General features: G+C 39.5%; 1 protein-coding gene across 3 annotated transcripts in view; it reads left to right on the forward strand.

The window, feature by feature from the left end:
• The window catches only part of CCHR11.PART0H12orf4 (chromosome chr11.part0 C12orf4 homolog), a 919,017-nt gene that overhangs the window by 270,612 nt on the left and 624,080 nt on the right, over window positions 1-24,325 (forward strand). The window lies entirely within an intron of this gene.

Genomic DNA, 24,325 nt, shown 5'->3' on the forward strand with positions numbered 1-24,325 from the left:
TATGCAACTGAACAAATCTTTCACATCTATAGTAATGAAAATGTCATCATATATAGGTTTTAAACTGTTACACATTGACAAAAAGTGCCATGAGTCTTTACAAATGTAGGGAATCTTTAAAACAAAATTTTTAACTTGTTATCAAGAAATTTTGCTTTATAGCTAGTTTTAGACCAACCAGAATCAACAATTGGGCGTAGGGAGGATTACTGAGATCCTTATGGATCTTCGGTATACCGAAAATCTCTGGGAGCTTAGGAAATTCAATGGTCATATAATTGTATTCAGTGACTGTTATATGATCTTGTATCAATATATCCAACAAATTGTAGTCAGTTTTCCTATAAGCCACATTTACTTCATTTAAAGAAGCTTCACTATACGTCTCACTATACAAAACTTGAAACATTCTCAGTACATAAAACCGTGTTGCATAACTACTGTTCCACCCCCCTTATCAGGCTGCATGTATCTTATATCATGGTTGGTACACACTTCCTGCAAAATATTGCTTTCCTCACATGTTAAATTACTAATAGTAATGTTATACTTCAAAAAATGTCTGACGTCAACCTCACACGCACCTTCAAACACTTTTAACAAGTCATGCAGTTCCAGGTTGTATATACTAGGTATCCACAGGGCAGGTTCACCATCACTTAGCAGTTGTTTTCTATACATGTACTTCAAACTGAAATTACGAACATATCATTTTAAATCGCATATAAATCAGACAATATCACTGTATTTATTAGATACAAAATTGTTGCCTGTACTAAAATAATCAGCATGAGCACATGAAAAAGAAACACTGCTATAGTTATATATCTTAAAGTCTGGCACAGAATTAAAAACAACTTTATATGGATAGGAAATAGTGTTAGTTTCCATTATTTCACACTCGGTCACCTTTAATTCCTGATATTGTTCTGGCCATTTCTCTGCCCATTCCATCCTCTCCTGTTCCACTGAGGGTACGGACACTGATACTACTGCTTCTGATTCCATATTCTCTTGGACCATCTAACAGCTGGTGAATCTAAAGGGACAGAGGTCTGACCATTGTTGATTTGTCCATCCTCCGTGTCATCAGAGATATTACTAGAACCATGAGAGTATGAAGTCTGGTCCACTGGAGGGGGAGGGTAGGCTGTACCTGAAGCATAGGCCCGCCTATCCCTCTCTAATTCTTTGCTCTTCCTATTCATTATTTGAACACATAAAGTATCAATATCTTTAAAAATATTCTCATATTAAATTTTATAACCAGCACACAAGTTAAATGATTTATGTCCTTGTCCTGTTCTTTTATTTCACTGTGTAATTTATCTAAAGTCACACAGTTATGCTTAACCAACAATTGCATTAATTCACAGCCATGTCGGTCCAACACAGCCAACAGTTCTTGGTGTAAAAGAGAGTGTTGCACCAACCCAGTTGGGAATCTCCAGACTCTGATACCTTTAGGTACAAGTTTAGATTTCAAACATTCAGAAAAGTAAATATTTTCCTGTTGCAGTCTACGATATTGAGTTAACTGGTATCTAAAATCATTTAATTTCTTGTCAGTTGGTGGTATATTACCTTCAGTGGAACCAGCATTTGGTACATCCCTCTGTAGCCATGACTCCAAGGAAAATGGTGGTTGTCGATCTGCATTGCTTGTATTAACCAAGGCAGAAACTTCATGGGTAGATTGTGCTGGAGGAATAGTTCCACAGTCCATGTTAATATCCACATTTCTCAACATCTGGGGAGTGGTATTAAAATCAGACAATTCCATTCTCTCAACATCCGGAGGCTTGGTAAACAGCTGCTGAACAAGAACAGTTAAATTGTTAACTGCTTCACTAAGCTGTAAAAATTCAGCTTGTGATACATCTGAAATGCTCTCTGCCATACTGCAGAAACACCAACCAGGAAAAGCAAAATTTCACCTTCTAGAAGAGCAAAAAATTAGTAGCAAAGGATGAGAACCACAGGTGTAAAATCCAGTAAAATACCGTTTATTGGTAAGAACTTTCACCAGGTTTAAAATCACCAAACTTCTTCAGACACCATTTTACAAACATGCCGAAACATTTATACCAGTTTCATAGCTACCAGCAGCAAATGACAACAAGTAAACACCCCACATGATTCATTGAACAATTCAGGAACCTACAAGTTTAAAAATACATGTTCCTTAAAGAGACATTTACAGCACTGTTAATGTTGCATTACATCCATCTTTTATACATTACACAACGTTTCTAGTGATAAAGAATGAAATTCTATCATAGGCTTTTAATTTAAGCATACTAGAAACGGACACCATCACATTTAATCCTGGTGGACAACTAACATTCAGATAAATCAAACCCAAACATAAAACTACTGTTCAATCTCAGCCTTACTACAGGATATGTGCCCAAAGAGTGGCGTACAGCAACAGTGGTCCCTCTCCATAAAGGTGGTGCCTCAACGGATCCTGGAAACTATCGCCCCATAAGCCTGACTAGCTTGGTCTGCAAAGCTATGGAAAGGATCATCATGGACCTCATAAATAAAGATATTGGGGACCTACAGACACTGGATCCTACCCAGTTTGGCTTTAAGGGCAGATCCTGCCTCTTAAACCTGGTTGATGTCTTTGAAACAGTCACCAAGGCCATTGACGAGGGGAAGGTTGTCCACACAGCCTACCTGGACCTCGCAAAAGCCTTCGATACAATACCCCACTCGGGCATTATAGATAAGCTCACCAGCTTAAATATAAACCCCTATGTCACTAGATGGATTGCAAACTGGCTCAAGGACAGAACCCACATGGTTAGAATTGCTGGAGCCATGTCAGACTCCAAACCAGTTACAAGTGGTGTCTCACAAGGCTCAGTCCTGGGACCTCTCTTGTTCGGTATATATTTCTCGGAGGTACAGGCCAACACAGAAGGACTGTGGCTGACCAAGTTCGCAGATGACTGCAAACTGGGTGCCATAATCGACTCTCCAGCCAACACAAGCATCCTCCAAAAGGGCCTCATAGAAATAGACAACTGGTGCCAGACCCATGGCCTCAAGCTAAATGCCAAAAAGTGTATAGTCATCCCCTTTGGCAAAAACAAAGTGCCCACAAATTACCACATAGGTGGTAATCCATTAAGTACAGAAGAAGTAATTAGGGACCTGGGGACCCAAGTTGATAGCAATCTCTCATTTGACAACCATGTGGCCAAAGTGGTTAGAAAAACATTTTATATAGCCCACCTAATCATGAAGGGATTCACATCTAGATCAGGGGAGGTCATTGTGCCTCTTTACTCATCCCTCATCAGGCCCATAATTGAGTACAATGCCCCTTTTGGGATGTACCTTACCAGACACCTGCAGCAACTGGAAAGACCCCAAAAGTACCTCACCAAGAGGATCAAAGGTCTCAAACAGATGCCATATGCTGCCCGGTTAAAGAAACTCCAGCTCTACTCAGTGGCATACCGCCTGTTCAGAGGTGATCTGTGCCTGACATATAAAGCCATGTCCAACCCGGAATTAATGGACATGCTACACCTCAGAAAATCCAAATCCTTCGAGCTACGCGCTCGAGAGACTTGAACCTCAGCACTGAAATAAATAGGACATGCTGGAGGGACAGATTCATAACCCAGAGGCTCCCTTTACTCTGGAATAAAATCCCAGTCCAGGTTAGGCAGAGTCCCTCATTGACTCTCTTCAAGAGGAATCTTGATGAGTGGATGGGAGATCGTAGGTTTACCCTGGGTATCACTTCTGTGTCACTGTTAGACAGAGGCACAGTATACTAACCTCAAAAAAGGGCATAGCAAAATAAATTTAAAGTGGGTGGCGAAAGCCAAACACATTCTGGCTAGGCTTATAAATGCCCTAGGGCAGATAGCCTAGTATGAACCTATGAACCTATACCTCTTTCTCTTCTAAATATAGCTTCCATGGTCCCCCACAAGCTTCACTTTGTATCTGCTGTGATACCGCAAATTTAAAAGTGTGTTGGGGAAATACCTTTAAGTGTCTATATAAGGCATTGGTTTGCTTATATTGTGCTATTTCATAAAAATGCTCATAAATTCTTTGTGACAATTTCCGTTATGTTTTCCCCACATAGTATCCATTACATTGTGTACATAGGGCAATATAAACCACTGCCCGAAAATAACAGCTATATTTGCCCTTTATTTTTGTGGTCTTGTCCACTGCCTTAATGCTGAACCCAATAAAAATATGTTGGCATGGATGGCACATACTACATGGTGCCATCTGACAGGTCATTGTCCTGGTATCAATACATTTCCTTTCGAAAAATTTTTTTCATATTATTACCCCTTCGATATACTACCTTGGGGGTTGGTCCATAATTGTCCAGCATATCTAAGTCCCCTTTTGTAATACTCCAGTTTTTGTTTGAAATATCAGTTACCGTATAACTGTCTTTACAGAATGTAGAAACAAAAGGACAAAAAGAAGTATCATTAGTAAAAGTTAAACTCCGTTCTTTACCATGACTAGATTCATATATTGCTGGATACTACTGGTCATAAACTCATGTGATGATTCTACTTGTGTCCCAGGTTGAATGGGGGGAGGGGTGATGTTAAACTTGAACCTTCTATTAGAGGTACCTAAAATCCAGTATTTCGCTTCCTTGTAACTTCATACCTTATACTACGAATCAAAGGAAAGGGATACCCCCTATCCAAAAGCATCTGCCCCATTACATCACATTCACTCAAAAAAATCATTAAATTCAGAAACCATTTGGGCTGCTCTTACAAGTTGCCCCTTCATGATTCCACATTTAACATGTGGCGGATGACTACTAGTGTAGTGTAAATAACAATTAGAAAATGTGGGTTTCTATATATTTTAGAGATAATTCCACTTTATGCCAATATCATTATGCGGGTCTACTTTAATTAAACGAAAGCGGAATCCGTTGAATACGAATCCGTCGACAAATAAATAGCAAAACGCTTAAACTTTGAACACGCAAAACCGCAAAATTTAAACATTGAAACCGCTATAGTCGGCCAACCCCACTGCCTGTAACATACTACCTACACAAACACAACAACAAAAATCACATGCGTACACTAACCAAAACCCTACTACTAACCCTAAATTAAAGTACCAAAACCCCACTTGTAACCCTACATTAAACCCCACATACACAACTATCTATGTACTACCCTTAACCCCTCCCTAACCCTAAGGTCCGTAACTACCGCACACTTACCTTACAGAAGAATACCCACACAAAGTAAATATTCCACAAACATACACTTAACAAAACCCTACACTAACCCTTACATACATTACCTGTCTATGCACTTACCTTAAACCGCACCCTAACCCTAAGGTCCGTAACTATTGCACACTTACCTTACGGAGCTATACCACAGATGGGCCAACTGTGACAATTCAACATTTCCATGCTTCGCTGTTTATGTGTCGACGGATTCGTATTTGACGGATTCCGCTTTTGTTTAATTAAAGTAGACCCCAGTATGGCCTGGTGGGAAAGAGGTTTTGTTTTTACTAGCAGATTTCATACTTATATCTCTGTGTATGCCCATTTTTTGGACGATTTGTTTATCTGCTGGAAGGGACCCTCAGAGAAAATAAGTTCATTTGTTGATTATATCAATGAGACGACACCACCATAACAGGTACAAGTATGCAAAATCTGAAGGTAATGCTACTCAGTGCTAGAAGTCTAAATCTCAAAATGCACTCTCTCGAGGCACTCCTAAAAATGGAGAACATCGATATCTGTGCAGTAATTGAGACCTGGTTCAAGGCCCCAGAGAGCACCCCTGCAATACCAGGCTAAAACTCTTACCACACGTTTTGGCCACCAAACCAGGACCGAAACACTCCTCCAGGCTAGTTGCCCAACACAATGCATTCAAAATTCTCCATGTGCAACTAACACTAGATAAGACTGCAATCCGAATTGTAGCTTGCTACAGATCCCCCACCATGTCCCAAGATTCTCACTACACTTTTCTAAACATACTGGAAAATATTAAGATACAACCAAACACCCTAATACTGGGGGATTTCAACTACCCTGCCATTAACTGGGGAAACTACTCGTGTACCATAAATCATAAATTCCAGTGCCCTGGATCAACTAATCCATAGTCCCACCAGGGTCTCCAATATACTGGACCTGGTCATTACCAACATGGGAAATCTATGCTCCACACCAATAGTCACCCCGTCTTTGGTTAGGTCTTTCCATAAGTTAATCATCTTTGACATTCACATCCCACCCCCCAGTAAGGAAACATCTGTAAACATCTTCTCCAAGGCCAACTTCATGCTACTGAAGTCAGAAGTAACAAACTTCATGACACCCATGCAGACGGGAACTGAAAGTTCGACTGCCGAATCCTACACTAAAGCACTGTATGAGCACATCCACTTGTGCATGAATCATGCCTTCCCATATAGAACCAAGACACTCTCCTCCAAAAAAAGGAAGCCAATCTGGTGGTCCCCTGTCATAAACAAACTATACAGGAGAAGGGAGAAACTGTTGCAGAAAAGAGGAAAATCCCAGTATGCAAAAAACTCCCTTACTTACCTCAGTAAGAAGCTGAGATCCCTCATAAAATCCTCCAAAGCTATTTCCGAAAATAAAATTGCCAAAGATTCCAAAGACAACCACAAGGCATTCTCTAGCTATGTCAAGAATCTAAAGGCAATGCTCAGATCTGCGCTGAGCTGCAACAGAATGGCATTAAATATACTGATCCCAAGGACATTGCCAATATCCTGGCAGATCGATTCAGTGCCAACTTCACCTCCCTCTCACCCCCTAAAGGGGCCATCTCAATACTGAAATATTGCCAAATTCTGGTAATCATGGCCACACAGGTAAAAAACGCACTCTCCAAAGCTAAGAATAAAGCATCCGTGTGCCCAGACGACATCCAGGGCTGTGTACTACATGAACTAGAAAATGAACTGGCACCTCATCTAAGTGTCATGTTTAATCATAGCCTTACCTCAGGCTTTGTGCCCACTGAGTGGCACACTGATACAGTTATCCCACTCCACAAGGGGGGATCCACCTTGGATCTTGGGAACTACTGTCCCATCAGTCTGATGAACCTGATCTGCAAGGCCATGGAAAATATTATCATGGAACTTATAAACATAGACAAAGAGAAAAGACAGCTGAAAAGGCAGTTGAAAAATATGAGGAGCCAGGGAAGCGCTCCCCTAACTGCTCTCCTCACTTGGCTGTAGCATTGGATCCACCTGCTAAATAAAGTTCAGAAGACCTTGGATCTAACTACATCCTCAGATTTGACTCACTCCTGTGCTAAGTCACCTTCCTGGAGGCAATCCAGATTCTCCCCAAAACCATTGACTTAAAGACTACATTCCCCATTTTTTTGAGGCACACCTCATAGAGTTTCAAGGCCTTCATCTACTTAATCATCCTTTAGATCTACTTGGACCCTATCCATTGTAGATGTGGAATGAATGTTGAGGAAATTCCTCAGGATCCAGATTCAGTTGGGAGTTCTCCCTGCTCCCTCTCCCATTGGTCTCGTGATCTTTGTACTGTCCCAGACCCCTATAGTTGCTTCTTCTGTGTTAAAATCCTCTGTTTCAGTTACATCGGATCAGAGACTTCCAAGATTGTCCTTGTCATATCCAAAGGTTTGGTCTTCTTTGACTCCGACATCTTCTCTGACCCAGCCAGTGCTGACTCTGTCTGAGATGGAGGGATCTTGGAGCCATAGGTGGGGGCTCAACTCCAAGACTCTCGGAGCAATCTTTTCCCCTTTGATTTTCACCATTAGATATCTTTGCTCTGACTTCTGCTTCGAGACAGGGTCAGAGGGATTCTCTGGGCTATCCTAGTCAGATGGTTTTGGTTGCTACTGGGGTAGTTCTTGGATCTTCCTTGGCTTCTGCCTTTGAGGCAGTGGAGAGAGTTTTGTCCACCTCAGGAGATAGGACATCTTTGCCCCCCTAGGGTCCTCCCCCTCCATAAATGTGTACCTGTGTGCTGAACTTGCTCATTCTTTCCATTCCAATCTTGAGACAGTCCTCATTCAAGAGTCACTGAGGACTTCCAAGTCTTCTCCAGATTGTCCCCCTGTGGAAGCTCCTTAGAAGCACAAGTGCAGGGGAGGCAGACTGACTCACTGCAGTAGTTTCTAACAGAAGACATGTACTTTGATATGGGGGAGGGGTCCCCCATGTCACCCATTAAGGATGTCTCATTCGGGGAGATCCTCTAGCTTTTGAGACAGAAAGGTGGCTGGTCTTCTGAAGCCCTTTCCCAGCAGGAGTCAGTGTTTCTTGAGGGTTTTGAAACAGGCTCAGCCATTTCCTGGATGTTTCCCCAGTAGACAAAATGGATCTGATATCCATTTGGCATGGAAAGATCCAGATGTGGCAGAACCCATCCCCAAAAAAATCCAGGCAAGTACCTAGTTGCAACCAAAGACCATGCCCACTGGAGCAAGGACTCCCCTAGTTGATGCTACGGTGGTGGTAGCAGCCACTGAAAAGGAACTTGCTGAGGAAAATCCTGCTGTTCATCCCACTAATAGAGAGTTTAGGGCCTTGGACAGATTCTATCTAGACAGGACTAAATCCTTCAAACAGTCTGATCAATTGCTGGTTAGCTTTGCTGCAGGGGCAGAGGGCAAAGCAATCTCCAAACAAACAATTTACAAATGGATAGCACACTGCATCCGTTTCTGTTACAAGCAACATGGAAAGCCTCCCCCTAAGGGGGTCAGTACTCACTCCACCAGAGCAGCCTCCACATCTGCAGTTTTCCTCAGAGGAGTGCCCACCAGGGACATCTTGGAGGCTGCCATCTTGACATCTGTTCACACTTTTACCAAACATTACCACCTGCCTATCTTCTCCAAATCCAGGGCAGGGTTTGCCACTGCAGTCTTGCAGGACATCCTAGCCAGCACCTAGTTTCCTTGACTGCCTACACCCTTTTCCTCAGCTTTGGGAATCAACCCAAATGTGATAACTGCAACAGTGAAACACAAAGAACATAGTACAGTTGTGTACACATACCATAAATGTAGATGCTCAAGTGTATTTATTGTTGCAGTCCTGGTTTCCTGCCCTCCATCCCCCTTTTTTCTTCTCTTTCTTTACAAGGGACATATTGATATATACTTTCTACTGGTGGGGTTCTTCCACCAGAACCTGGCTTCTGCTTGGGGGCAATTGACAGGTTAGGGCAATAAAAACTGATGTAATGGTGTCAGCTGCCTTACTTTATACTACTGATGACCTGACGTCATTCCAGAAGCGAAAGCAACTGATGCAGAAATACTAAGCCTCTGGTATTCGGGCCGGCCGAGGGGTACCCTGGCAGACATAACCCAAATGTGATGACTGCAACAGTTATCACTCAAACATCTACATTTATGGTAAGTGTACACAACTGTACTTTCTGGTACCAGTTATTTATTTGAAACAAATCTTCCTGCAGGATGGCTGAGTCATTTGGGGATTCAGTGACCATTGCTAGCTTACAGTCATCTATAAACTCAGTCTTCCAGAGCCGTTTGGTATTGGCTTTTACTTCAGAAAAGTAGATGAAAATGGGAGAGGTCCCAGCAGAGAACCCTGGGGAACTCCACTGGTGATTGGACTCTGTGGAAGTAACCTTCCCTGTTTTTATTACATGCATCATGTGAGCCATTTGGCACTCTAGCTGATGACTTAGGGGTTTATTTAGCTTTTCTACTATGTCCGAGTTGGGAATTGTGTCAAACGTTTTAGCCATATTGAGGTATGTAGTGTGTGCCATTTTGCCTTTACCCATTGCTTTGGTGACCTTTTCAAAAAGAATCCAACAGGTTTAGTAAGCATGACCAGCCCTTGATGAATCCAACCTGAGATGGGTCTAGTGTTGGAGGTTCCCTGTGTCTCCTATATTATGTACAATGTCTCCTATAGTAGCTTTTATTTACTGTTTTAACGTTGACTTACATTTTACTCAGTGTCTTTAAGACAGTGTCATAGTGAAATCTTGCCTAGCATTATTAGCCAAACTTAAAATGTGCCTGAGCTTCTTGTCACTGTTACAATGTTAAGAAAAGGCCATGATATCTCATACAAGATCACTTGTATTCAGTTGTATTCTGTAAAGTTTGGGTCCAATAGATCCCATACCGTAATGCAATTTCTCCTTAAGGCTGTCCCCATTATCAATTTGTTTCACCTCAACAGGCAACAAATTCCATCTTCATTCGGCCCTAAGTGGAAAATTATTCATAAGTTTCATATTCATATTGGCCTAATTTATCGAAGATTGATTATTTTTGGTGTTCCTTTCATGACTCAAAAATGTAATCTCAAATGTACAGTACATTAACTTAGTCTTCAAATTTTTATGAACCCAGATTAATTCTCTTGTCATACATCTGTAACAATCTATAAATAACTTAATACTCTTTAGTCTTTCTCCATAAGTCATATTCCTTACACTATTCATTTTCTTATTAAAGTGTTTTTTGCACTCTTTCCAGTTTATTGCTATATAACCTAGCATATATACAAAATCCAGCTTCATATTCCAAGTTTGGTCTGATTACAGATTTAAAAAAAGAGTTCCCAATAAGCAGGCATCCCTAGAAGATATTGTCTTTTTTATAGACTGCTGTGAGAGTAGTGACTGATGAGCCTGGAAAGCGGACTGTTTAATCTGATGTTATATCTGCCACATTTATACTACTTCGGATTGTCTATACCAGAGAACGTGTCATATAAGGGAAATCTGTGGAAAGTGTCTGAGGCAGATAGGCAAACTGGAGAAAGGCTGTCTTTGGCAAATAATAAACATCAGAAAACTCTTGGGAGTCTGTCATGACCACTTCCTCTTGACTAAAAAAAAGTAATTTTATGTTTTCTATGTAAATAAACCTCAACTTAAATATGAGAAGCTGTTTTAGATGTAGTGGGCAGAAATTCAGTGTTATTATAAACTGTGACTTTTGCAAGTTACCTAAAAGCAAATGTTGTGCCAGGGTTGTTGTTCTCCATTCCTGCAAGGAATACAGTCCTTTCTGAATACAGTGGCAGTTTTTAAAGTGGTAACTATTGTTGAGCTAACCTGAATTATTACCTCTTCTCATCTTAATGGGAAACTGTAGAAGCATAAAAGATTTTTGCACACTTACTGGCATTTGCTCATGTAAACGGGAGATCCTTGAGGCAATGAGAAGGTTTACTTTTAGGAGAAATTTTGTCTGTATTTTTTTATAAGAAGCAAAAACTGTATGTAGTGAAACTTTAGCTGCTGTATTATATTCAGAATGAAAAAAAGTAATTAAAGGGACAGTGGTTTGTACTGCAGCTCTTCGGGAAAAAACTGCAATAACTGACTAACAGTTGCTTAGCTCCTAGAAAAAAAGTGTAGGGACTGAGCAATAACTGCTGAACCTTCAACAGTAGATATCTACTGTACTAAATCAACCATCTATCACACTGGGAGATGTTAACCCCAGTATTCCTTTGAAAAACTTGGATGAAGAGATGATGTGGAGGTCTGTTTGGGAGCATTCAAGAGATATATACATATAGAGAAAACTGACCTCAATCTGAGTGAGCCAGAATACTGTCCTCAAGTCTAACCATGGAGTCACTGAAGGCATGAATTTTCATAGGTAGATACTAGGCTGTTGGCCCTAGGGTCTATATAAGCCTAGCCAAAAAGGTACCCTGACTTTCGCCACCCAAGAAAATAATTTTCCTGTGCCCCTGTCGAGCAGAGCCACAGAAGTGATCCCCGGGGTGAATTTCCTATCTTCCATCCAATCATCATGATTTTTATTGAAGAGTGCTAATGAGGAGCTTTGTTTGATATGGGTATGTAGTTTGTTCCAGCGTATGGGAAATGTTCTTCGAAGATGTGATGCCACAGCTGTCAGAAACTACAAGAAATTCTGGCTAAGGCTGAGTTTCACTCAATGTACAGTTAAAGTTTACAAGTAGACATTCAATATGGACAGACTTGTAAGGTCACAAATAACTGGTTTAATACATATTTTGAAAATATAATTACAACCTCATGTAAATAATATTCTACAGATCTCATCTTCCTGTCAACATCCTCTGATTGCAGGTATAAACTTGCTTCTCTTCTGTCAGGTAAACAGTAAATAATAATTTTCCTCAAGCATCCAGGTATCCCCAGTTGTTAAGTTGCCAATTTTGCCACAGTTGTGTAAGGAATGTTGATGCTGCTGTAACCTAAGCTTTCACATGGGCCAAACTGTCTGACAGCTTAAGCTGAGCTGACTATAAGACAAGTTTGGGAGCCACCCCCTTCAGAGCTTTACTGCTGCTGAAGAGTACATTTCTCTGAGTCTTTTAAAGATTGACCGTTGGCTTGTGCTGTTATTGAGCAGATAAGTTCACTTGGGGTGGGGGGGACTTCCATTCAAGAATTTTTATTATTGATACTTTTTCCTTCAAGAAAGTTATTCTAAAACTAGGAATTTGTGTTTTAATGGACTGTCACAAGATTGTTCTTTACTTTTAAATGGGACCTCTCTTTTTTCCTGTCAGTTTAAAAGCAGTTCAGAGTAACTGTAAACCACTCTTTCTGTTGGGAAATTGTGTTTATTTTTCTTTGAGGGCTTGTAAACTGTTTTAAAGTGCTTTTTGCTGTGTTTTTCTGTGAAAGGTTGACTTTTAAAGACTTTTAGTTTTTACTGGTATTTGCTGCCGCCGCCCCCCCCCCCCCCCAGGAAAAAGGCACCATTTTTATCTTGATAATGGAACAATCTGTCGGTCCCATAATCAGTCATTCCAGCCACAAAAAGAAAAAGTTAAACAGATAGCCTTTGTCATCACAGCAGGCTACCAGTTTGCCTCAGCAGCAGGTGGATGACTCTGCTGTGGCCATTAGTTGTACCTCAGACCATTCATCTTTAACCCTGTATTTCTGTGTTGTAGCATCTATAGCCAGTATGATCCATGGGTTAGCCACATCCTCTATGGCTGTTGGGTGCCCCCTCACTGGGCATTGGAGAGACACTTTTTTCAGTTCTGGGAGATGGAACAGGATGGCATAATTTTTTCAGTCAAAAAGAAACAGAAAACTAAACATAAATCCTCAAGTGTCTTTAGGAGTAGTTTACTGGGTCTGGTTAAGGGTTTTAGTCAGACTTTTGATCCTTCTTTATTGCTGTTTGCTACAAGAAAGAAGGATACCTCTTTTCCTGAAGAGATTCAAGATTCTGAATCTGGACAGGAAGATGAAGGGGACCGTTACAGTTTTCCTCCTCAGTTTTGTGATTCAGATGCAGGGGAGAACTCAGTTTCTGATTCTCCATTTGGGGCTCCTGTCTTTTTGAGACTATTTCCAGAATGTGTTAGTGTTGTCAGTTGGAGTACGCTGAGGTTTCTCAGTCCCTCAGAAAATGTTATGAGCAGTTTCAGAAGGAATTTAATGACCTTCACCGATTCTTCCACTTCTTTCAGCTTTGTAGGATGTGTGTCTCTGCCTGTAATTTTCCAGATAGCCAGCCTCCTGCCCCAAAAATAAAGACAGCATGTGTCACTCTCCTACTTTGGACACAACAGAAGAGCCTTTGTGGGTTCTGTTCCAGCAGCTTTATTCTAAACAAACAGATCACAGTAGAAGTTTACTGACTTTAACTTAAGTGACATATACAAACTAACTACTGCAATCATACATGCTCACTCTCTGGCTGCACTCTCAAAATGGCACTGGGAATAGCATGTGCCTGGTATTTATATGTGCACGTTCAGTCCTTGATGTGCTTCTTAAAGATATAGCACATACACTCTGATCTTGTACAACGTTTGTCACTCTTAAGTTTTTAAACACACTTCCCAAACTTGACCCAGTAGATAAAGCTTTGTTAATCGTACTGTTTCTGAACAGATAGCTAATTCCTATCCTACTGTTTCTAATAAGAATGTGAAGATTATTGATGAGTACAGGAAAATAGTTTATCCTTCTGCAACTTTGATTTTCAGAATTTTGAATTGCCAGGCTCATATGTTAGTTTATTCTGACTAATCCTGAAAGTATGGGAATGATTTGTCTGCAATTTTTCTTGTGAGAAAAAAATCTGCTTTCTATTATTTAGTTTCTGCAGTTGTACCAATATAACTCTCTATTTGCAGTGTGTGTATGACTCCATTGATAATGCTTCCAAGGCTTTTCCTGCTGGTACTGTTTTGAGGAAGATATCGATAATGAGATTTTATCCTTTAGATATAGATGGTCTTTGCTGCAAAGTCAGAAAGTATGATGAAAGGGATAAGTTAAATCAGGAAATCGCTATGATTTTTCTGCCATACTTTTTTTGTTTTCCTAAGGGGCTCTCTAACCCCTCATCCAGTTTTAGCAAAATGGCAAGGGTGTTCCTAAAAGAATTCAGGAACCTCCAAAACCAAGGACAGTCCAACTAGTCAGTTTGACTATTTAAGGGACCCTTCCACCCTGGCAGTACCTTTTCCCTTCCAGAATGTCTGAATCTGCACTTTTCTGTTTGGCAACAGTTAGTTTCAGGCTAATGGGTTCTGAAGATAATTCATCAGGGTTATAGATGGTAGTGAGAGGATATTTCTCCTTGCCAAGGGGTTATTCCTCAATCACCAGACCAGACTGTCTTATTTCCACCTGTCCTTCATTGCATTCTGCTCCAGAGAGCGATAGAAACATTTTCTTCTTCCTAAGTGGGGAAGGGTTTTTATTCAAAGATGTTTTAAGTGTCGAAGAAAAAAGATGCTTAGAGACCAATTCTGGATCTTTCCTTCTTAGGCCTATTAGTGGTGATGCCTAACTTCAAAATGGTGATACCTCACAGTCTGTTACATCTTCTTCTTTCAAGTTTTCCCAGTAACATTACATTTAAAAGATGCTTATCACATTCATTTTCATCTAGATGTCTGGCATTTCTTAATGTTCTGTGTGTCGGGATCACATTATCAATTCTCTGCCTTACCCTTTGGACTATCCAAAGCACCAAGAGTGTTCAGAATTGTTGATCTCCAGTTATAGCTCATTGCAGGTTACATGCTATACTTTTTCTTTTTTTTCCCATATTTCAATGAATTTCTTATCTTTGTTTAGTCTTTTTCAAAGTGTCGGGAATCTCTTACACAAGTTGGGATTCCAAAAGAACATTCAAAAGTCCTTTTTGACTCCTGTAGATCAGTGTGTGATATATATATATATATATATATATATATATATATATATATATATATATATATATATATATATATAAGAAGCTTTCCAGTAAGCAGGCATGTGCATGTAAGTACTGAGCACGTGCAAGCAAGAGTGCCATTTTGTAGTGAGCAGTCAAGAAGTAAGCATGCATGTGTGTACTAGTCAGTTAGTTCATTTAAGTTTAATGTTTCTGCTATCCATCCTGATGTGTTTGTGTGCAATAAACTACTCAAATGAACACCCAGCCTCATCATCTTATTCAAGTACACAAGATGAGCAACATAGTATAAGAATAGGATCCAAAATTGAAACCATGAGGCACACAATTAAAGTTGGAGGAATATATAGGAGTGGATCATCCCTACTGCTCAGATGACTCACAAACAGGTCAGATGCGAATTCCAGGTACCAAAACTCGCTTAAATGATTTTTTACTCAATGAATATAAAACAAAGCACTCAGAATGCTCAAAATTAATTTCTAATTAAACAAAATGTCTGAAACTGCAACATATTGATAAAGGAATATTCAAAATAATTAAGAAAATGTTTGAAACAATGTCTGAATCTCATAAAGTGTATAAAAAAGGGAAAATGACCTGTATTTTTCGCTATGTGCTACAGTTTTGCATTAACTAAAACTATTTGAAGTATCCAAAGTGTGCAAAGTGTTGTCAAGTGTGTGTGCAGTATTACAGTACAGTTATTTCACAGAGTACAGCCATTTTAAAGAATATTTTGCAAAGTATAGTCTTTCAAATAGTTTATAGTGCACTTAAATCTTATTACAAGTTCCTGGTGTGTATGCATGTTCATATATAATTACAAAGACTAAATCTGAATTGTGTTTAAGCATAATTTGTTGGCATGGCAGAAGGATTTCATAGACCAAGTCCGCTTGTGTTTGATAACAATATTGCAGAAAATTGGAGATTGTTTGAGCAAGAGTACAGTATTTTCATACAGGCTGCTTTATCTGACAAAGATGCATGTACAAAGACATTTATTCTGCTTAGTTTAGCTGGTTCAGAAGCCACTGAAAGAGAGCATTCATTTGTGTATGCACCTGTTGTGTATGCAGGGGAGGAGGAAAACCAGCATATAGTGGTACCAGCTGAAACGAAGGAAGACCCTGAGTGTTTAAAGTGTAAATTTAGAAAAATGTGTAACCCCCAAACAAATATTACAATAGAAAGACACTTATTTTGCACAAGGGATCAAAAGCCTGGTGAAGCTTTTGTAGCATATATAATCGACTTGAGAAACAAGGCTAAAACATGCAGATTTGGTGATTTGAGAGATGAGTTGATAAAAGACAGGCTTGTGTGTGGTAAAGATAATGCAATGAGAAAGATTTTGCTTCGAGACAGTGATTTAACTTTGAATAAGGCCATGCAGATTTGTCAGATATATGAGTTCACAGAAAAGCAAACAAATATGCTTACAAATGAGAATAGCACTGGAAGACACTACGAGGGTACTAATGTTGATAGTATGCAGCACTAGGGTTGCCACCTTTCGTTGTGGCTAAAACCGGAGTAAAGCCAAACCCCTTGCATCACGAGTAACCCCACCCACCCCACCCCCTCTCCCACCCATATTCTGCCTATTTTGTGATGTCATGATGACATCACACAGCAGGGAACGCCCTCTTTTTCCATTCCTGATGCCTGTTTTCGGCTGATTTACTAGGCTTTTCTGTAAAAAAGCATAATAAATCAGCTGATTTACAAACTCCGATAGTCTGTTTCCTTTCTTGAAACAGAATACCGGAGTTTGTACAGTGTTTTCCGGACTACCGGAGAATCAGTTTGATTTCCGGATAGTCCGGAAAAAAAACGGAGGGGTAGCAACCCTATGCAGCACATGGTTAAGACATACAGGCCCAAGGGTGGGGTAGCTTCATTGAAACCCAGAGCTTTTCTAGCAAGTTCTAAAGCATGCTCTGTGAGGTGGACATGCTCAGTGAAGCACAAGGGTGAGTCAGGTAAAATAAAGAATGTGCCCTTACCTAGCCTCATAGTCAGCTGTCGTAGTTGTGGAGGAAATTGAGTCCAAAAGAGAAAATTGCTTTGCTTTTGGTCGGTCAACAGTGCCACAAATGTAAAAAGTGGAATCATTTCAAAAGGTTTTGTAAATCAAAAGAGGTTCATTATTTTATTAAAAAAGACCATTCAGAGAGACAAGTTGATAAATTAGAAAGCTGTGACCCTACTTTTTATGCTGATGGTGTGTCTGTGCTTGGTGAAACAGTCAATACGATAGACTTGTGGACAAAGAATGAAATATTTTGTACTGTTTGGATTAATGGGAGACCCATGGAGCTCAAAGTAGATACTGGCTCAAAGTACAATGTTATGTCAGCAGAAACATTTGCCAGATTAAGTGCCGGTGTGAGGCTTGATTTGGCAAAGTATGTATGAAGCTTGTTGCTTATGGTGGTGAAGAAATTCAAAGCTAGGGCTCGATAGTGCTTTCATGTTACTCTGCTGGGAACAGCTATGACTTGCAAATGTACCTAGTCAAAAGACACATGTAGTCATTACTAGGCCTCAGAAACAGTTTGAAAATGGGACTGATTTCACTCCATAAGGAAGTCCGCCATGTAACCTTGAAGGATAACAGCTCAAATTTCGCTCAGACTGTTACTTCTTACTATGCTGATCTTTTCAAGGACAAACTAGGCAAACTCTCAGTTGTGTATGCCATGAAATTAGACCCTGAAGTAAGCCCAGTTGTCAAACTAGCATAGAAAGTTCCAGTAGCTATGCAGAACAGAGACAAGGCTGAGCTAAACAGAATGGTACAGAACAGAGTAATTTGTCCAGTAGAAGAAACAACTGAATGGGTATCCTCCATGGTGGCAGCTCATAAGAAAAGCTTAGATGATATTAGAATATGTATTGATCCACGAGACTTGAACAAAGCTCTAAAACGAACACATCATCTAATGCACACAGTCAAAGAAGTTGCTGCTCTTATGCCGAATGTCACTGTTTTGCTGTCCTAGATGCAAAAAGTTCATTTTGGCAAATTTTGCTTGACTGTAAATCCTCAATTGCTAACCACATTCCAGTACACCATTTGGAAGGTACAGATTTCTGAGAATGCCATTTGGAATAAATTCTGCCTTTTGAAGTGTTTCAGCGTGCAATGGAGCAAAATTTTTTTCAGGCTATCCATGTGCTATTATAGTAGATGATATTCTTGTAGGAGGCAGTGGTGAAGTCAAACATGATAGAAACCTCAAGAAAGTTCTGGAATGTGCTCGTGAGTTGGATCTTAAGCTAGATCCTCTGAAATGCAAATTCAGGCTACGAGAAGTTAATTATGTTGGTCATTTCTTTACCAGTTTAGGCTTACGACCAGATCCTTCCAAGCAAACAAGTCTTGAGATGCCATCTGCTGACAATGTCCAAGCCCTACAACATTTTCTTGGCATGGTCAACTATTTAGGGAAGTTCATTCCATGTAAGAGTCAACTTTCATCAGAGCTGACACACAAAGATATAACTTGGTCCTGGTCAGAACAACGCCAAAGTGCATTTGATGTCCTGAAACAGAGAATTTCCAGTCAACCTACTTTGAGATACTATGATGTTCACAAAATAGTAACTCTTTCTTGTGATGCTTTTAAGTTTGGTCTTGGTGTAGTCATTCTTGAAGAGGGTAGACCAGTAGCCTATGCATTAAGAACTCTAACTCAAACCGAGATGCAGTATGCTCAGACAGAGAAGGAACTCTTGGCAATTGTGTTTGCATGTTCGAAGTTCCATGCTTATATTTATATCTGACCTATTCAAATCGAGACTGACCACCAACCTCTAGTTACCGTTTTGAGAAAGCCACTGCACACAGCTCCTGCTAGATTGCAATGCATGATGCTCAAATTGCAAAAAGTACAATTTTAGTCTTGTTTACACAAAAGGCAAACATCTTTATCTTGCTGATAATTTATCCAGATCGCCCAGGAAAAAACACTGAACAGCATGAAAATGAGAAACCTGATTTAAGTCATGGAAGTGAGTAATTTTTCTTCCATACATCTTGATGAGCTTAGAACTCGCACAGTTTCAGATCCAGTTCTCCAGAAGCTTAACCACTTCCTCAGTCGAAGATGGTCATCAAAACAATCTTGCCTACCAGTATAAGTGCAGCAGTATTTTTCTTACAGAGACAAGATTTTGTTTGACTGTGGTATCATCATGAGAGGTCCAAAAGTGATTGTTCCAAAATCTTTGCAAGATGAATACATTAAGATCTTACATCGTGGCTATCCAGGAACTGATTATACAAAAAGAAGGTTGAGAGGACTAGTATTTTGGCCTTCTATGTCAAAAGATGTTGAAATAGTACTTTCATCTTGTTCTGTTTGTAACAGTACTAAACCACATCAACAAAAAGAACCACTTCAGCTAAGCCAGATTCCTGAACTACCTTGGTTGACAGTAGCCAATGACATTTTCAAGTGGAATGGTCAACATTATTTGGTATTAGTAGACTCTTATTTAAAGTGGGTCCTAATTTCCCATCCAATACTGTCATTATTAAGTTAAAGATACATTTTTCTGTCCATGGTAGTCCATACAGAGTAATTCTGACAATGGTGCACAGTTTACAAGCCAGCAGTTCAAGAGATTTGCTGAAGCATGGGACTGTTCATATTACGAGTAGTCCTGAATACGCGCAGCCAAATGGCTTGGCAGAATGTGCAGTTCAAGGTACAAAACAGCTGTTAGAGAAATCAAAATGAGACAATACCGATGTTTTTCTAAATCTCCTGTATCTCAGAAATATTTCTTGCAATAATCATCTTGGTTTGCCTGCCCAGATCCTTATGTTGAGGAAAACCAGAACTACACTACCAGTCGGTAGTGATTTGTTGGTTCCATGTGCTAAGAACAACAAAGCATTGAAAGCTCAACTCCTGAAAAAGTGTCTGTCCCAGAAGTCCTATTATGATAAGACCAGCAAACCGCTAAATTTATTACAAGAAGGGGAGATAGTGAGGATGCAGACAGCAAAAGGTTTTAATATGATTGGATTGGATTTTGGAGTTTTCTCCTTTGCAGACATAGTGTGACAAGCTAGTAAGTGAATTTTACCCAAATTGTCTGCTTCCACTGACAGTTTTCCTTCTGTTTTCTTTTTCACACTGGGAGAACTCTAATAAGCCAGAAGTTCAGAGTACAGCCATCTTGGAATGACAGTGTCAGAATTCTTGATTTCTTCACACTCTTACTGAATACCAATTTGTAATTAATTAAGTTCATGATTCCTTAGATATTTATTTGTCCCAGGTGCTTCAATCTTCAGAATTGCTTTTAACTCATTCGATAGTGCTGTGTATGTAAGATACAATCTACCTGTCTGACATCTATAATTTATAGAATACAGATCTAAAAATTTAAGTTGGCCCTCATATTAGAGTTTTAGTTATAATCATTTTAACAAACTTTTTGTATTCTTTAGAACAAGTAAATCTCCCTTAAATAATGGAATCACAAGTTACAATAGGGAACACGAATGTGATGTTTGTACGTTGACCTTTAAATTTGCACTGATAAGGCAGTATTGGTGGTGAAACTACGTTCTGTATTTTCTCCTTATTGAGCCAAATAAAATTATGTTGTGCTGGATTTGTTTGAGTGAATATTCTGCATGAGTCCGTGCACTTTCAGATGTTTTACAAACCACTGGTGTTGTGTGTGTATGTGTATATGTAGTATTGTGCAAACAATTTGTGGTATGAAAGAATGTGTGTGTGTGTGTGTGTGTGTGTGTGTGTGTGTGTGTGTGTGTGTGTGTATATACATATACATATGGGTCCCCTTCAGAGTATCAAAATTGCAGAACATCGAACCTCTGATTATCGAAGACCAGAGGGTCAAAGTTCTGCAATATCGAACTAAAAAAAAAAAAAAAAAAAAAAAAAAACCTAAAATGTGTAAACTTCTTATTTCATGTTTTTTTCAAGGGGCAAGCCCCCCTGCAACCCCACACTTCCTGCTACTTAAATATACCAACACCGAGATCGCGCTGCAGTGAAGAGAATGGCACTGTACAGCATGGGACAGGAAATTTAACATTCTCTTCACTGTAGTACGATCTCGGATTTGGTATATTTAAGTATCAGGGGGGTTGGTGGTGCAGGGGGGCTTCCCCCCCTTTAAAAAACTTACAAGAAGGCATTTTATCCTTTTTAATTTGTTCTGCTTTAATATTCGATGTTGTAGAACATCGATCATCTTGTCATCGATGATGTGTGGTTTGATGTTCTGCAACTTCGATCATTTAAAGTAGACCCATATATATATATATATATATATATATATATATATATACATGCACACACACACACACACACACACACACACACACACACACACATATATATATAGTGTGGTATGTACAGTAATTATAAACAGGCCATATCCTGTAGATATTTGATTCACAATGATTAAATGAGGAAGTTACCCATGTATGACACAGATTGTTGTTTGAATCTCATGTTCTTTTACTTGAAGCCTCTTCTTTTAACATGGTAAGAAAAAATTAAGGAGTGAGTACATATTTTGTGTCCATATTCAGATCTTAAATTCTTGACTGTTTCTATGCAAATGTAAGAAAAAAAATGAGTGGCCAAACAGATGGACTTTGAAGAGGAAATAACTTCATGATCCTAACTACATGATGTACTTGAAGGAATTTATTAAAATATATTAGGATATGAGTAATCAAATGGAATGCTTTTAAAGCCATTTTATTTGCTCACTCTGAATTTTTTTTCAGATTAGACAAGTGCATCACCAATGCACAAGTTAAATATCTGCCTATCTCTGGCGATTTTAGGGTAATTGCATCAACTGAATAGCACTGTCCTCTGTAGAAATTTTGCTTAATTTTTAAATTCAATTACAGTACTTTGGAGAAATACAGATGTGTTACTGAAGGGAAGGAACATCATATGTTTCAGCATAAAGTGGAGAAACCATTAGCTGTCTAGCATTGGCATCATTAAGTTAAGAATTATGCAGTGAGCAGGTACTTAACACAGTACAGTATTATAGTGGATCAGTGTTTAGGGAATTATTTTCAAAGAATTTATCATGCTGAATGGAAGCAGGATGTCCATTGAAAGTGTGGTTAAGCGAAACTCCCATGGGACAAGGCAGTATACCCCTTACACAGATCTGGAGCTGGAAACTTGTTAAGTAAAAGGCTTCAGGCCCTGATGAACTGTCTGTCTGCAGAGTACTTCAAGGTTTTGGAGTAGAAATAAGAGCAATATTAGTGAAGTTGCTATGTGTTCACTGTTGTTGGATGGCAGATTCAGAGTTCAGTGTGAGAAGCTGACATTGCCCTAACTGAAAAAAAGTGCATTGCACCTTAAATATTACTATCCACTGTTATTTTAAATATTGGCCATAGAATAGGTTTTTACCGAGGAATGAGGATGACAGATGACAACAAGCTGTTATGCTTAATAGTGAAATTATATGGAACATAGTGAGAGTAAATTAATGGCATCTCATAGTGCGATTATATATGGGACAGCAAAGGCCTTCATTGTAATAAATGGGGTTATGTGTTCCAAGTATGGGAATATAATTTTCTCAGAACCATGTAGAAATATTATTAAGAATATGAATGATGATGCATATGTTAAAGTAAAGCTGTCAGACAGATGTCAGCTACATGAATCAGGCAGGTGTCTTCTGTCAGGACATTAATTGCATTGGCCCTGGACCCACAGCTGTTACTTTTTAATGAAATCTTACAGGGTATGCGTAGGAAAATACACTTTATTGACATATACAAATAACTGTAGATGGGGGGGGGGGGGTTATGCATTTACTATTTTGTTTTTGAGATCCAGCCTTTAATTAGGTTAAAAATTAATCTGATGGTAGGTTTGGATTCTTTTCTAGTTTACAGAGGACCACTATTAACAATGTTTACATATCTTTAGAGGGTTTTAGTTATTAATGTATTCCAGGTCATTCATAGTAAAGGCTAGAAAAGCTGTTTCTTACAGAGTTTGCCATTAGCTATAAGTAGACCACTGATGCCTAGAGACCCTATCTTTTGTAACTCTAGGTAGACCACTGATGCCTAGGCACCATATCTTAGGTAGCTATAGGAAGACCACTGATGCTTAGGGACCCTATCTTTTGTAGGTATAGGTAGATCACTGATGCCTAGGGACACTATTATTTAGCATACCACTCCCCACACACTCCTTCATGTTACAGAAAGTCAACAAGCATTCCTGCTGTGTGAGATTGAGTACAGGCAAATCCAGAGGGCGATGCACACAGTTTGTTGTGTCTTATCATTGCTGGAGCCTTCCTGTGTCCTGACAGAGTGCTTTTCAAACTATCTGGAGATACACACTTCAGAGTTGTGTACTGTTAATTGTTGCTTGACTAATTTTATATCATTGCTGGCTGATTTCAGGGTTGTGCACTGTTATTTTTGCTTCACTGTATAGTTTTTCAGATCTCTGCTGAAGGTGTTTGCTTTCCCATACCCACTCTCCCTATTCCTGTCTTTTGTTGTTTAAATTTGGGGGCTTTTGCAGTTGCCTGCTCCCACTGTAGATTTGATCTGGGATACTCCCCCCCCCCCCCATCCCATTTCTTTACCTCATTCTACCTAATAGACTCCTTCTGCACTTGTTTTTAGTCATTTTTAATTTAATTGCATTTTTTTAAACTGTTTCGTCTAACATTGCTACATACTCAAGTGTGCTAGCTTTCACTGCATTTGAATTGTTTTTACTGCTGTTTTAGATACTTTTCCGTATTAAAAAAAAATAAATCTAAGCCTGTTTCCTACCTTTCCTGTAACTAGTGTAGTCCAGATTCAGATTTGCTGTATCCAGGACTGTGTGTAAGCTTCCGAGCCCCCCAAGCTTTTTGTGTTGGAGGGAAGCCTTCTAGCTTATCAGTGGGAGTGGTAAGCACTAGGTAACTCATCTACCACATGAGTGGTTCTGGCCCAGACATTGTAGTTATTGGCCGTTTGGGCAGTTTTTCCATCTCTCTCAACTTTCTGATTTAAAAGCCCGCATTTGCACTTGTTTCCCCCTTTC

The sequence above is a fragment of the Protopterus annectens genome, chromosome 11.part0 (assembly GCF_019279795.1).
Source record: "Protopterus annectens isolate FY-2018-M chromosome 11.part0, PAN1.0, whole genome shotgun sequence".
Classification (NCBI taxonomy): Eukaryota; Metazoa; Chordata; order Ceratodontiformes; family Protopteridae; genus Protopterus; species Protopterus annectens.